General features: G+C 36.3%; 1 protein-coding gene across 4 annotated transcripts in view; it reads left to right on the forward strand.

Annotated features, from left to right (window-relative positions):
* Positions 1 to 16,163, forward strand: part of RBMS3 (RNA binding motif single stranded interacting protein 3) — a 609,805-nt gene that overhangs the window by 103,227 nt on the left and 490,415 nt on the right. Inside the window, exon 2 of one of the 4 annotated variants that reach the window (XM_088150839.1) lies at positions 9,862 to 9,943. The exons of the other annotated variants lie outside the window; for them this stretch is intronic. The gene's annotated coding sequence lies outside the window, so the exon portion shown is untranslated. The remainder of the gene's footprint in view (positions 1 to 9,861; positions 9,944 to 16,163) is intronic. 4 annotated transcript variants of the gene reach the window in all.

Raw genomic sequence — 16,163 nt, forward strand, 5'->3', positions numbered from 1 at the left:
AAGAAGTAGTTCCAGCTTTATAAAGGAGGCTGTAGTAAAACCACTCCTGTAAAAAAATGAATAATTGGCTTCAGAATATCAAAATAATCGTAATATAGTAACCTACATTTCTTTTCTGCAAGGTGCTTAAACAAGTAGTGGCTAATCAGATCCAGACATTCTTTAGTTTCTTTAGGAAACTGATTTCCTAAATCCCTTTCAGTCAGGATTTAGGTTTAGTTTTTGCTCTGTAGTTGCCTTGGTGTAATGGTATGTAAGAATGACCTTGGGAGACTGGGTGAAGAGATGCTACCTAGGGAACAGTCTGATAAGAGGGAGCATAGCCCACAGCTGCATAGTGGGCAGAGCAAGAGGCTCAGAAGAGATCCTAATTTCTCAAGGGTAAAGGAGACAGTGGGAGAATTGTACTTTCAGACTTGCAAGATTCTGTTAATGTAGTCTTATAATAATGTAGAATTAGCTCATCTGGTTGTGTTTCCTGTCTGGTCTACCTGGGAAGGCTGACACTTGGTTGCCACATTGGATGATATCTGAATGGAGGAGCACAGGACGAGTGTAACCCCATTGGTTTTTGTAGACCTCATTAACTTTTGATGCTATTAGCCGTGGTATGCTTCTCGGTGGACAGAGATCCATTTTATCCATCTTGTTGTTCAACATCTACCAGAATTTACTGAATTTACTCAGAGTGAGAATCTGTTCTGAATAATGTCCCATTTTGAGGTGAGTTGGTACCTGGAGTACCCCCCCCCCCAAACTTCAGAATTCCTTCCCAAGTGCTGTTTTGTTTTTGCCCTTTTGGAAGACATTGTTATTCTCCTAGCTGTCTTTATTTATCCATTAACTTGTATACTATGGTAATATTTTTAACTTCATTACTGCTGCTTTTATTTTCTGTGTTACTGTTTTAGTAACATAGTTTAGTAAACATATTTACAAACTGATACAGATGCAAAACCAAAATAAGAATATGGTTGGGAAAATGATAAATCAAGCAGAATTGAAATCGGTGGCTGTACGCATCCTTGTTTATGGCTCCCAAATTCTTCTCAAACTTGCATATTAATTGGAGCCAGAGAAGAAATTTATTTCTTTCACCTCTCCTGCTGAACTGGTTTGGATTGGCTCCATCCAATTAACCTGAGTTTTCATGATATTAGGATTAGAGGTCAGAGAATTTTCCAAGGGTGTTGCAGTAGCCACTGTGAATATATTAAGAATACTATGAACCAATCAGCAGTCTCCCTCTAGATGATCAATAGGAACCTGCAAAAAGGTAATTCAGTTGACATCCTGCTCAAGCTACTTCTGGTCCTGAAGAAGGGGAAAAAAACCTGCTTTCCACTCCACACAAAAAAGGACTAAAAAAAAAATTACCATTCACCCCACCTTTTCAGTACAGGGTTTGTGTTTATGTTGTCATTTACAGAAGGACATTGGAGCATTTCTAATAGGGTCAAGTTGCTTGGCTACCAAGCTGTCATTCCTCCTGTATTAAAAATCCCATTGAGAGCTATGAAGGTGGCATGATATGTCATGAATCTTCAAACTAGCTAAATTTTCCAATTTCTCTAGCCATTGTTGTCAGCTACAACAGCAATTGAAGTCAGGGGAGGGAAGTCAGCAAGTTTTAAACAAGATGCATACTTTTTTAGGCTGAGAGAACTGGAATGCATTGCAAGGCCACTTCCACATTGTCACTGTAGCCATGCCGCCAGAGTAACTAAGATTACTTTCCACTCCACACATAAAAAAGAAAATGGAAGCAGTCTGACATTTGGTGCATCTACTGGTAATATACAGAAGAGAAAAGGGAAATCAAGCCAAGCCCACATGCCCCTTAATGGGCCTACTAGATTGCCTGAAGGTCAAGAACCAAGAGGAAGGGTAAGGCAAGAGTTCCCTCTAATGGAAAAACAACCTACCATAATGATTTGCAGAGCTTGTGCCTTCAGAAAGAAAGATGGCTTTTTGTTCATTTGTTTGTTTGCAGTCACAGCTGAGCTGTATCATGGTTGTGTTAATTGTGTTACTGTTTTTTTTAATTTCAGCTGCCATATATGTTATTTATTGGTCTGTTACAATATTTTTATCTTGTTTTTAATCCTTGTTAGATGCCCAGAGTCATGTATTTGAGATGGGCAACCATATAAATTGATTGATTGATTGATTGATTGATTGATTGATTGATTGATTGGGCTCAGTTGCCAAACTTGGCCAACAGTATGGTATTACTGGTAGCCTGGAGAGCTGCTTATGAGCTCATGCAGATCCTTATACAAAAGAAAAAAGATCCCAAGAAGTCCCAACCTCCCTGCAGAAACACATCAGGTGGCTCCTTGGGAGCAGCTTTCTCAGTGATGGCCTCCTTTGCTTTGGAAGATGTTTTCTAGAAAGGCAGGCCTGGACCCCATGCTATTATCTTGTCAGTGCCAGGCACAAATCTTTTTGTTCCTTCAGGTCTTTTAACTTTTAATTTAATTTTAAATCTTTCATTATACGTGGTTTTCTTTTTTAGATAGTCTAAATGTTCCTGTTTAACACCTGCTGTTTAGTGGTTCTTTTGATGGTTTTATATTATTGTTTAAGCATCCTGGTTATTTCTTTTTTAGATCTTCTCATTCATTTTTGTTGAGGTTCATTATAGAAGTAAGATCCTAAGGTGTTAAAATATTTATTGTTGCCAAGAGAATTTTTTGTTTTGTTTTGAAAGGTGAAGTGCACAAATCTTTAAATACATACTGTCTTTAATCAGGAAGTCAGAAGCACAGTTTTACGGTCTTCTGTTGGTCTTCTGTTGTTGATGAATGGTAGTTCCTAGCAGTGACAGCACCATCTGAAAGAAAGAAACTTGTGTTATGTGTAGTTGGAAGGTCATTTTTCATTATTTAAAGTAAGTGTCTCTTTGCTTTAGTTACCAACTATTCTAATTGACCCACATATGACAGATTGCGAAGAGGAGAAGTTGGAAGAGAAAGAGCAAGGAAAGAAGAAATGATTTCAGAATGCCTTCCAAATACACTATTTAGAGAAATGTGTGCTGATGCAAAGTATTTGTTGGGACAGCTAGGAATAGTGAAACCCATTTTAATATGTGGAAAGTTGCACTAAATAAAGAACTAGTTGTCAGTCAAAACCAAGACAAGTACATGTTTAGATTTGATTATATTTTGCTTTATTTCAGCATGCCTGGGAATAATCCAGCTGTCCGGTTTGCTTGCAAAGGACATTCATTTTGGTTTTGAATCAAAGCCAGGGTAAATTATGTCAAAATTATTTAATATTCAGAGACTGAAATGCAATGTTTTGGTAGCTAATGTTTCAAGTCTACAATAAAGCCATTCTCAAATAGCTGATGGTATCTTTATCCCTGTCCAGAGTGCTTCCATCATTTTGATTTCCCATTCATGTAACAGAAAAGAACAGCTGGGTGTGTATGCCATGGGATGTGTCATCCCCTCTGCTGTTGTGAATGGGAATGCTCTGTGTAAGCACTGGAGTTTCTCTGTAAGTAAACAAGTAGACCCTGAAGGATTGGGATAACGGAGACACTAAGTGAAAGAAAAGGTATATGGTAACAAAGGTGTAAGTTCACATCACTTTCTTACCACCGCCATCACAATTTCTTGTTGCTTTGTAATCATTGTTTAAGGCTTATTCTGTTATCCAAACCCAGATGGTTGTAATTTTTTGGATAGCACAAAATGGAATTTGAAACCAAGATTAGCAAGAAATTACTGTTGCTCTGGTTTTAGACAGTAGAAAAGCCAAAGGCCATAGCTAAAGATGATGAATGAGAGGGTAAAATGTCAATAAATGTGTCAAAATGGCCTCATTTGTTGTGTGAAGATTTTCAATTGGATCTTACTTCTCTCTTTTTAGAATTCCCACTTCTTTAGTGTGTGGACTTATGCAAAGGATTACATCCTGAGAATATGAGCCTGTGTGATTCTTCTCTGTACCATATCCTGAGTGTGAAAAAGCCAATCCCATCTCTAATTGTCACTTTTATAATGGTAAATTGCACTATTTGGTTTGCTTAATAGTGAAGCTTGTGAGACAGCAGAGCAGGATTTTTGCATAACATCTTCCATTTTCTGATTGAGATCCAATAGTTGTGAAGCCAGTACTTTAGACCCCATGGTACAGTTAACATAAGAAGCCACACGTTGTTCACACTAGTATTTCTCATGCACTATAGCCAAGAAAGAAGGCATTCTATGTTGTAGTAGTTGTAGGTTACTGCTATGTCTGAATGAAAATGTGCGCCCCTGACTTTTTATCTTCCTTTTTAAGCTATGAAATTCCTCCATGTTTGAAATTAACCACCTGTGTGTGTGAATATGGAGAGTGGGAAAGAACAGGAAACAGGTAGAAAGATTTGTTTTTAATCCCAGCATTTAATGCTGTTTAATGTTCCCTTTTTGGAGCTCCAGAAAAGTGTTCTTTACATAAAGGGAGGCAAATCATAATGAAAATAATAGCAGTCTTCCCCAGTCTGGCATGTGTCACACTACAGATCCCATTACTCTTGGCTGGAAGTAAAAGGAGTTATAATCAAGCATATCCTGCAGATCTTGGGTTGGGAAATGCTGAAAGACAGGGGAGTTTTTTTCCCCCTTTCTTTTTCTTCTATTCCTGATTCCAATAAAAGGAGGCCAGGCTGGCTTTCTGACAGGTAGTAGGGAAAGTTTGATTAATTGACTTATCTAGGGAGAGAAGGAGAATTGTAACAGTCAGCAGTATGTTGGCTTCCCTTTCCCTGATATTTTCTCGTATAACAGAGCAATCAGGTGATGGCCGTATTTTCCCCAGTCTGGTGTCTAATGAGTTTATGCTGAGGTTGTAGATCTACTTGCAACCTATTAATAGTTCTGTAACTGGAAAAAAACCAAAGAATACCCTTACTAAGAGTCAGGGTAGTGGGGCATGGTAGAACTTCAGTGACAAGAATCATGTTTTCTGTTCTGCCTCTTTGTTCTCTCTCCCCCTCTCCAGAGTTATCCTAAATAGCCATGCTATTGTGGTTTTAACAATTAAAATTTGAGACTAGGCTTTGATGTTTTAGAGGCATGTAAATATGGATTTATAATGTGCAAAGGGTTACTTTTTTTTCTCCCCGAAAGGAACTCTAGCTGTTCCCCTCAGCTGACTTACGGATGGAGCATTTCAAATAGAGCTTGCTAAAAAGATAATTAAAAGCACTAGGCAGGCAAGAGTGCAAATCATCCAGATAGAAGCGTAACTCATCTGAAATGGCGGCATTTGGGTGCCTGGATGGTCATAACTTATACTATTACGGCAAAATTGTTTTGGTTTTCTAAACATAACAAATGACATAGCAAATAGCATTTGGCCAGTGGCATACAAGAAGTAATCCATAGTATATGGATTTGTTCAATGGCATTTAAAGGACCTTGATTAAAATTCAGCCCAGACTGGAATGACGAGAAGACTGTTTTTTACTGAAGGCTGTTTGAAGTCATAAGTTGGACTGCAGACAGGGACCACAGGGATAGAGACTGAAACATTTCTTACCTTGGAAGTTTAGAAACTAGCTGTCAGGAACATCTGACATTTTAAAAGAGGGGCATAAAAATTCTTGAACAGTATGACTGCTGTGGAGTTTTTGAGTTTTTGTTGCCATTGTTATGCAAGTGAATGGCTTCACATCAAAGATCAGGACAATAATAACCATCTTGTTTACTGGCTCTCTGTTCCTTCTTTGTGTATGTATGTATGTTTGCGTGTATGTCTGCGTATGTGTCTGTGTGCATCTGAAAGCATATAATGTAAAGCAGTCCTTTGTGACTGTTCCCTGCGTACAGTATAACAAAATATCCTTTCTTAATAGCAGAGGATAAAGTATTTAAGCTCTGGCTCACTATAGCAGCAAAACCTCATTGTCTTTGAAAGTGCGAGTAGCATTTCTATCTGGAACCCAAGACTTTAGTTCATAGTTGGAACAAAAGAGACCCAAACTTTGCCAACTGCCTTTTGTTTTTCTTGTACTTAACAAGCTCAGACATGTGTGGCCAATTCAGAAAGAACATTATGAATATGGTCTTGTAAAACACTTTGAAGAAAATACTTCATGTTTAGTCTAGGTTCCAAGGGAGCTCATTCTTTCATCAGATAAAGACCCCACTATTCTATAAGAATAAACACAAAAAAATTACCCCTTTTTTTTTAATGTAGCAAAGGTAACAATATACTGTGCTTTGGTTCTCATACAGAGTAATATATTGATCAGGTGATCTCTTTCACTTGTGTGTGTGTATACACCTGTACATGTTTGTGAATGCTTTTAATCAAAAATTCTTCCAGGGTCACAGACTCTAGTGTTGCCTTGATGAATTTAGAACTATAATGGTGAAGAAGAGAGAGATAACATTTTATGTAATATAAAAATAGTTTGAAAAAGCATCCTTACATTCTGAAACATTAGTTTTTGAGGAAGAAAATGTCCGTATTTTTAAACCATGTTTTAAATGTTGGTATGCAGTAAACATGCTGCCAAGTAAAAAAGCTTTGTTATCAGAGTATATTTGTTATAAAATGCAGAATAGGAATGCTTCAGCAATTCAGTAATTGTGAATGGAAATTTAGCTGTCCACTAACTTCTACAGCCTTGAATGTTCCATCATAACTTTTACTTAGAAAAAAAAAAAATGCTTAGAAATGTGTTTTTGAGAAGAAAATATGTTTAAATGCATCTTTAAATGCATGCAACTGCAACATCTCTGTAGATTTTTTTTTTTAATTACAGTTTAATGCTGGAAAGAGAGAAAATACATATGACTAGACAGATACAAAATGTCATGGGCCAGACGTGGCTTTCCTTTACATAAAGGACTGGTTTTTGGTTGTTTTTCCAAGAAAAAAAAAGGCTGTTATTTCCATGAAAGATTACTTGCCTGTTATGTACATATTACTGTGTGTGTGTGTGTGTGTGTGTGTGTATCTTCAAGAACAATCCCCAAGCCTCATTCTCTGGTCAGCAACATTTATGAATATCTGAAATTAAATATTTGAATGCACCAAGGGAAAACATAAATAAATGGATGAGATTGCATGTTATATATTTGTTTGTTGGGAATGCATTGGATTTACTGCCTACAAACAATAGTTCATTGGTTTGAAAATTCCAGGGCAGAGTAATCTTCCATCATATAGCAGCACTATATCTTTTTAACGTTTGACAAATAGGTTTCATACTTTAGCCCTGGAATTGCACCCTTGGGTGGTTTAGAGAATGTAGACTCGCATGTTCAGAAGCATATTCCTTGTTCTTCATTAGATATAATCCAGGAACAAATTTCCATTTTACCTCTCTACTAGAAAACCAGTTTTGTTTTCTTAGTTCTCTCTGTCAATGCCTGGACCTATTGTTCTGAATGTGAGGATTCCTCTGTGTACAAGAAGAGTATAAGTCTCTACCAAAGAATTATGGTGATTTCTGAAAGTATTTTTGCCTTCCTCTGAGTACAGCTGGATATGTTTGAGCCCCTCCCCCTGCCAAACTGTACATATGCAGTGTATAGTGAATGATGTGGTAAAGAAACTTGTATGAAGATTAGAGAAATTGAAATAATTAGAGCAGTAGGAAAAAAATTAAACTTTCAAATCCTTCCCAGTTTCCAACAAGGAAGACAACATCTTTAGGACCTTTGAGAGAAGTCTCAGTTTATCCTTGTCAATTCTTTCCAATAGTTTTTTTCATTTGGAGAGGGAATTATGTATGAAATGGAATATATACTTGTTCCTAAGGAAGCAGACATATCTGATATTGGCCATTTAGGTTGATGGAATATGGGTAATTCCAAGCCATGAACCATATGTAGTTTCTGAAAACCATTGTTTTGCTTTAATTGACTACTGGTCTAATTCAGGAATGTGCTGGTACAAAAGAACATAGGTTTAATCTTACTGCATCTATTAGGTACAATGTTTATACTGCTAGCTGTAATTCCTTCTAATCCTAGAATAAATTTCATTATTTAACATAGTTTTTTTTAATCTGATTCTTTCTTGCGGTAGTTTCAGTCTATCAACTTCTTAGTTCTGTTTTATCTTTATAACAAATCTGGAGGGAGTGGTGATAATTTCTCAATGGAGAGTTGGAGAAATGTTTGTTAGTCAATAATCTGCTGGATAGTTGATGTTTCATTGTCAACAGTGTGATAGTTAAAAACCATGGACATTTTTGGGATGATCAGGGTTGACAGAGAGTAGTCAAAGCTAAAATTTTCTGGGCTCATTTCTGAGTTTTAAGGGGAGAGTTTTGGGATGTTCTTGGCTTTGTAAATGATAATAAGGGACATACATTATAATTTTAGACGTTTCCTACCTCAAAATGGTAGGAAGGTAAGCCACCAGTTTTCAAAACCATAAGTTCTCTGGTAGCTCACTGAATAGGCATTTGAGGACTCTTTGAGGCCTCAGATTGCTTACCCAGTGGTACCCACTGAGCTTCATGGCATCCTTTTAGAGCACTAAATTACACTGATTTAATAACAAGATTTTTAATAACTTTGTTTTGCTTTGTTTTACCATTAAATGATCATAAGGTTCAGAAGCAGAAGGATATTCTGCCTTTGGATGGTCTTCCAGTGCTAGATCCAGCAAGGGCAAGAGTCCTTGAATTAATGGAGGATATAACTGTGCTTCTGAATACTATCATATCAGAACAACAGCTCCAGCCCTACCATTTTGCAGGGGGCATGAAATGGCAGAATTTGGGTAGCTGCTGTGATGGCAGATTTAGATGGTAGTTGTCACACTGCTATCAACTTGCATGAAGTCAGGTAAAGCTTCCCAGAAATTTGACATGGCAGAGCTAATAATAAATCCTTATTTAACACCAGCATTGAATCCACTTGAAACATTGATGGCCTTCTGACATTTACAGTTCTGGCCCCATTTTATACCCTGGGATTCAACTTTAGGTTTTTTCCCCCTCTTCCTTCCCTTAACAGAAACCCTGCTTTATACTTCCCATGTTTCATACTAGATGGCAATTGTTTATTGACATTTTCAGTATTTCTGCCCTGGGAAACTCTAGATTCTAATATATCTCCCACACCTGTTCCATATTTCCCCCCATTACAGACTCATGTATACAGTGTAGTCTGTTCAGAATCTCTTAATCTCTCTGTCCTGGGCTATGCTGCCCAGTAGATAATATTGAAATAAGACTGATTTGCTAATCCAGTCAGTTTCTGTACATGGAGGCATCCTGCCTTTCACGTGGGGGACCAAAGTGTAAGAATACAAAGAGACACCAAAACAGAAGAAGAATAGATATTTAAAAGTAAATAGATCTTTTGTTTGTTCTCAATACAACCTTCACATCTTCCTTCAACAGGGGCAGCAGCCAGCTGCCAGCTGCCATTTAATTAAATACGTCTTTAAGAATGTTACTGCATATATAGCCATGCAATGATATAGCATGTGGTTTACAGGTGCCATTGTATGGCAAAGGAAACCTGGTTTCTCCCATGTCTAGTTCATCAAATGAATTCTTGACATTCATCTTGAAATTCACATTAACTTTTAAATGTTGTAGTTGTTGTTCACAAAAGATAATGGAAGAGTGAACAATAGTTGTAGTATAATCATCAAAAAGAGAGAAAAAATATCCTTATAAATATTTCCATGAGGAAAAATGCACATTTTTAATCATTTAGTGGGTATGTGGAAAAAAAATGAAGGCAAGGATCAAATATAGCTCTGAAGTTATGAGTTTCGAGGAGGGAGATGCAAGTAGAATTACCTATTAGAAAAAGAAGAGAAGGAAGGAAAAGGACTGTGTAATGATGGAAAAAGAAAGTTCATTTTACTGGATTTCATTTTGTTTAGAAGTCACCTGTAAGGAAATAGAAGAGGAAGAATCCAATCCTACTTGAGAAAGGAGAGATATCAAGCAAGGAATAATAAAGCGGTATGTAACCAATAAACAGATTCTATTAGAGACCACAAAAAGTAATAATAGAACAAAGTTTTAAAAAGGAGAAGAAAAAAGACCTAGGGTACACTTTTAGAAACATCAAAAGAAGATGGAGACAAGAAAGTTGCATTATTGCCTTCTTCAACCTGATACTCTTCTAACCTTATGGGAATACAGCTCCTAGAACATTAGCCGATGTGGTTTCTGGCCACACTGGCTGGGAATTACAGATGTTGTATTTCTGATCCAACTGAAAAATTAATCCGATTGGCAAAAATGGCTGTACAGCAGTGAGATGAACTGATTAGATGAACTGAAGAATTTACTTCAGTAGAAGAGAAGGCACATAATTAGAAACCCCCCTCCCCAAATCATAATCAAAAGCCTGTAGAATTCCATATCATGTGAGGATCATGATCCATTATATTACAAGATTCAAGAGGAGAAAATCCAAAAAGATCAAGTATATAGCATCTGATATCTGAGTTTTGGCTTCTTTTACTGCATTGCCATTGTCACCCTGTGAGGTAGATCAGACAGGAAGAATGGCCCGATGAGCTAATTCTACTTTATTGTAAGTTTACATTAACAGAATCTTGCAAGTATGAAAGTACATTTTCCTCCTTCCTCTTCCCCTTTGCAGCCAAAGAAACTAGGGAGGGTCCCTTCTGAGCTTTTTCCCCCACCCACATTCCTGCTGCAGGCTAAGCTGCCTTTTATCTGACAGTTCCCTTGGCTGTGTCTCTTCTCCCTGACTCACAAGGTCATTCCCACATACCATTACAGCCATGCTGCATCTGTCCAATTGTTCTACACTTATGTGCAGCGTACTAACTAACAGAATATCCTATTTCCCTTCTAATGTACAGTAGAATGAACAGATTACAGTAGTAGCCAGAAAAACAAAACATATACAAGAAATGTAGAGGAAGAAGGACAAACAATAGCATGGTAAATAAGCAGAAGTTCACTTCGATAAGCCTCTGCTTGTGAACAGTTTTTCCTATAGAAGAGCTACTGTGTAGGGAGGAGAAAAGCAACCACAGGAGAATTGCTGAGTCATTTGAATTCATTTTCAATGAGAATAGAACCGGCAGTTTAGCCAATTTAAGATAGAATCTTATGCATGTTTACTACGAACTAGATCTGACTCTGAAAAGAAACTTACTTCCAGATATGTATCTTTAAAATTGCAGCTTTAAAAAAATATTTTAAATACTTGAAGCATGTGCATAAATGTGATTGTGCTATGAGAATTCATAAGTAATGTGGTATATGATGTTTATGCTCTTGGCATAAATGCAGGATGAATCAGAGTTAAAGGGATTGGTGGCTTATTGGTAACTGAAACAGGACCAGTGCAGTCTCTTCCTCGGACACCAGAATGAACAATTGCTTGCTTTGACAGAATTCAGTCAGGCAAGTAGCATAGACCCCGAAACCGTTCAGGGTGATGGTGGCTGTTGTTTTTTTGGCTGCAAGGAAGCTTTCAAAATGCTCACATTTCAGTCTTGTTCATTGCAAAGTCCTACATGTAACTAGATCGGGGTAGCAGGAAGTAAACTAAATGTGGGTGTGGAGACTGAGGTATGTAAAAACAGATGCATTGAAATACTGCCATTTAGTATTTATTTGTCAAGAATGTGCAGCTGAAATGGTTTATCTTCTGTACATCTAGATAGACTTAACAGGTAGCCTTTTTAACCTTGTCAGACCTGTCTTGACTGAAAACGCTCAGAAGCCTGATTAACTAAAGAGTCAACTTTGGTTTTCCCTGCACGCTTGTGGTAAAGAGAACAGTACAATTCAAGAAAAGGCGCACATTGGTGCAGTTAAGCCATTTTTATCCCCTAACAATCCAGTCTTATTTTTCCAAAAGTCCTAATATGTTTAATGGATTTTAGTTGTCCGAATGGTAACAAAAATTGCAGGGTGCCTGTCAAGAGATCCGTGAGCATTTTAAGACTAAAATTGTCAACTAAGAATCAATAAGAATCCTGCTTGGGAATCTTTAGGAAGTAAATCTGAAATTTTGCTTGAAGTAGACATATGATAGATCTGTAGCAAGACTTACGAAGTCCACCAAGTATTTGATTTTCTAGGAAAAATTCTGTGGTGGTAGCAAATGGAAGTTCAATATATTTTCTAAATTTAATGAGATGGCTGAGAATTATTCTTCTCTCTCTCTTAATTTTAAAAAGCTTGGCTCACTCTACTCCTAAGTCTGATCTGGCATTTCTTTGGATTTTTAATTTAAATTTGCAATAAAAAATTGCCAGATTGGGAATCTGTCCCTGAAAGTAATACGTCCCTGCTTTGAGTTTTCCTTTAATGGGACTTGATATGGAAAAATTGTAAAAACAGAATAAGAATTTAAAATAGAACAGCCTACTCTGGTCCACTGATCTCTACTATTTACCAGAAAAAATGATTTATTGCTTAACTATCTTATCAATTAATCAGTTAATAAGATCACTATAATCTTACATAGGCAAAACTTGCATACTTTGCTTTGTCTGTGCAAATCAAGACTGAAACAATGATACATACTCTTTTACAATCTGGATTTTATTCTGACTGTTGTCAAAGGCTAATGTAGCATTTATTTTTAAAAATTCTCAGGCCACCCACACAAAGTGTTTATTTCATGTCTATTAACAGACACTCTAAAGTTACGCATTTAGTTTCAAAATTTTGCTTTACAGCCACAAGGACTCGTTACACTCTTGTAAGCCCTGCAAGACTGATTTGAATTAGTCATGTGAATTTTCAGTTGAATTTTTAAATTTCTAAATATACAGTTTGTTATTATTTTATTACTATAGTTTTATGCATTAATCTTTCTTCAGTACCAGTGGTATTTATAGTTGTATTCTGGGCTGAAATGCAATCAATTATTCATTCATTCCTGTATTATTTTTATGCTATCATGGACAAATCCTCTAGAAATTATGTTTTTATGACTGAGGCGGCAACTAACAGGTTTAATTGGCAACCTCAGCCACCATGGCAAATAGTAAGGGATGCTAGGAGCTATGGTTCAACAATATCTGGAGAACCATAGTTCCCTGATCCTGGCTTGCTTAGGTCTATTGCTTGAATTGAGAGGTCTATATTTATTTATTTATTTTATTTATTGTATTTATATAGTCATCCATCTCACACAGAGTGATTCTATATGATATATTATAACCTTTCCTTTTAAATTTGAATGTGTTGATTTTTGTTCAGAGTGATCTGTGGCTTAGAGTTAAGAAATAGCTGTGGGTTATTTTGGTGATACTTTGTTTGCGTGAAATGGATATCTGTGTCTATGTCTATATCATCTATATCTATCTATATTACAGGCTTTAAGTAGCATCTTTCTGTACTTCTGGTTGACCCCTCTAGCCAAGAAACTCTAAATGCCCTGAGTAACCTTGTGATTATTGCACGGTATCCTATTTGCATCATTTGCTGCCCAGTCCTTGTCAGCTACATGGATTGGCAAGGACAGATCGGAGACAAGTTTCTCCCATAGCTTTGTCTTACATTATTCAAAAGTACTCAAACAGAGCTTTAGTCTTAGCAGAATGTCATCCAGAGGAAATTAATCCAGGCAGCTATTTTTCAGTTCAGCCCTGTCCAGGCTAGAGCATGCAGCTGAATGTTCATATAAGATGTGGGGTTTCATATAAGATGTGGAATTTTTCCCATTTCCCACCATACTATATTATTTGGGTACAAGGAAATTCAAATCAAACTTCTTGCTACTGAAGATGATGCATATAGGGAGTGGGTCAAGGAATTACTGTGGTACAAGGGGAACTCTTGTAATTTGAAAAATACTTGCTAGCTAGGAAAAAATGGATTCTTCTAATGTTAAGTAGTATACATAGAAATCCTCAAGTGTAGAGTGGGATATTTTGACGTAACAGTACTTCTTAGCACAGTTCATGTTCATACTACATGTATTTGCAGTAGAGTGTGCTCTTTTTTTTGTAATAAATTAATTTTTAAAAAAATGCCTTTAGGGTTTTTGAAATACAAATAAAGTTACTCCAAGATGTTCATTATTTCTTGGAAAGATATAGTTTGTAATATATTTATGCTTATCCTGGTGTTCACAGGAGTCCTAAGAGAAATGTATTTGTGGAGTCCTTGGGATTCTCTGAGCTTGGTTCTTTTCTTGCAAATGTTTCATTACCTGGCTAGGTAACATCTTCAGTGGTAAAATGGAGTGGGGTTTGCTCTCTGTTTATATACTGTGGCATGCCCTGCCAGTGTTGGTGGGGGTGAAGTATTAGTGTTATATGGTTAGGTAATCTCTGCAGTTTAATGGGGCTATGTTATTCTTATGGGTTGGACTGTGTTTTTTGCCTTGGGTGTTTGGTTTTGTGAACTATCGTTGTGGTTTTAACTCTTGTACCCCACTCAGTGTGTGTGTGTGTGTGTGTGTGTGTGTGTGTAGAAAATTTTAAACACAAGAATAGCTAATACAAACTAAAATAGAACAAAAAAGGAAAAAGGAAAAAAGAAAAAAGAAAAGAGAAAAAAAAACTAAAGGTACAAAAAGAAAAAGAGTAGCAGAAAAATAGAAAAGAAGAATATATACTGTATATATAAAGAAGTGGCTTCCAATCTTCTTTACAGCTCTTGTAAGTACAATTTTAAATTGACCTCTCTCTCTCTAAAGATACATTGTGACTCTCTTCTTTCTATATTTTATCTTATCTAATCATCAAAGCTATAAATCGTAAGTTCATGTTTTTTCTTTGTTATGCAAAAATTCCATAAGGGGTTTCCAATCACTAATAAATGTAGATATTGCCTTCTCTCTAATCAAACAAATCAATTTGGCCATTTCAGTGAGTTCTGTCATCCTCACCAACCATTCCTCTGTCGTAGGTATTGCCAAATTTTTCCATCTTTGTGCATACAATAATCTCACTGCAGTTATCATATATAAAAACAATGTTCCATAACTTTTTTTCAACTGTTTATCCATCAATTCCAAGAGGAAAAGTTCTGGTTTCAGTTGAATGTTAATCTTTAAAATCCTCTGAATCACTGTATGTATTTGAACCCAAAATTTTCTAGCTTTTTTACACATCCACTAAGCATGATAAAATGACCATTCTTGTTTACATTTGCAACATAGATTTGAAATACCTTTATACATTCTAGATAATTTTTCGGGTGTCACATACCAACAGTATATCATTATATAAAAATTCTCTTTAAGATTATAACATAGTGTAAATTTTAGTCCTTTCAAACCACATATTTTCCCATTGTTCTATCTGTATATTATAACAAAAACCCCACTCATAATAATTTTTGAGAGATGACAGCTTTACAAATTGTTGTAATAAAATAAATACATCTATGAAGTACAGTAGTAGTGTTTTGTTTTGCAGAGTGTCTTTTTTTTTTTTTTTGTATGTACATTTTCAAGTTCTAGTTTGCCCCATAGGGCAACTTTTCTATATGTTGTGTCCTTTAAGCAAACTGGATGTCAACTTCTAAAATCCATAGTTAGCATGCACTGACTGTGTTGCATTCAAGATGTGCATTCAAGATTCAGGGCTCTCTCTGCCTCCTAGAATACCTTCAGAGAGTGTTATCACTCTAAATGTAATGTTACACAAACAGTATTTTTTTAAAATATTTGACAAGACAGTAATGCTGTTAACTATAGTTCCCTTTAATTCAATGTAAATGTAAATATAATTAAATGAAGTTTAACTGTAATAAGGTCAGTGGTCCTTTCTCAGAGATCCTCAGCACTAACCATATTTCTGCTGGCTTTAACAAAGATATTAAGCCCTAAAACATAGCCACAAATCACAAAGCTTTGGTTAACATGACAGGCAAAAATGAGCAAACAAACATTATGTCTTAGCACAATATGTATTCACATTATAAGGTATTACAGAATTAGGGGAAATGAAACTATCTGGATTGAGAGTAGTAGGCTTAGCTATTTTTTACTAATGTGTCATATAGAACACGTCAGTGGTGATTTACTTGATAAATCATGTTTAAGCATCCCATTGGCTTAGAATGATGCATACAGGTAGTGCTCACTTACCAATTGCAATTGGGAACGGCAGTGACTAAGCAGCATGGTCATTAAGGGAAACATCTAGTGACCATGCTGAATTACAGTGTCAGTTCTGGCTGCGGTCGTTAAGCAAATCACTGCAGTTTGTTAAGTGCGATGTCATGTGAC

This window comes from Python bivittatus, unplaced genomic scaffold, assembly GCF_059951505.1.
Source record: "Python bivittatus isolate LINGU-HERP-01145 unplaced genomic scaffold, Pbiv_v1 ctg000610_np1212, whole genome shotgun sequence".
Classification (NCBI taxonomy): domain Eukaryota; kingdom Metazoa; phylum Chordata; class Lepidosauria; order Squamata; family Pythonidae; genus Python; species Python bivittatus.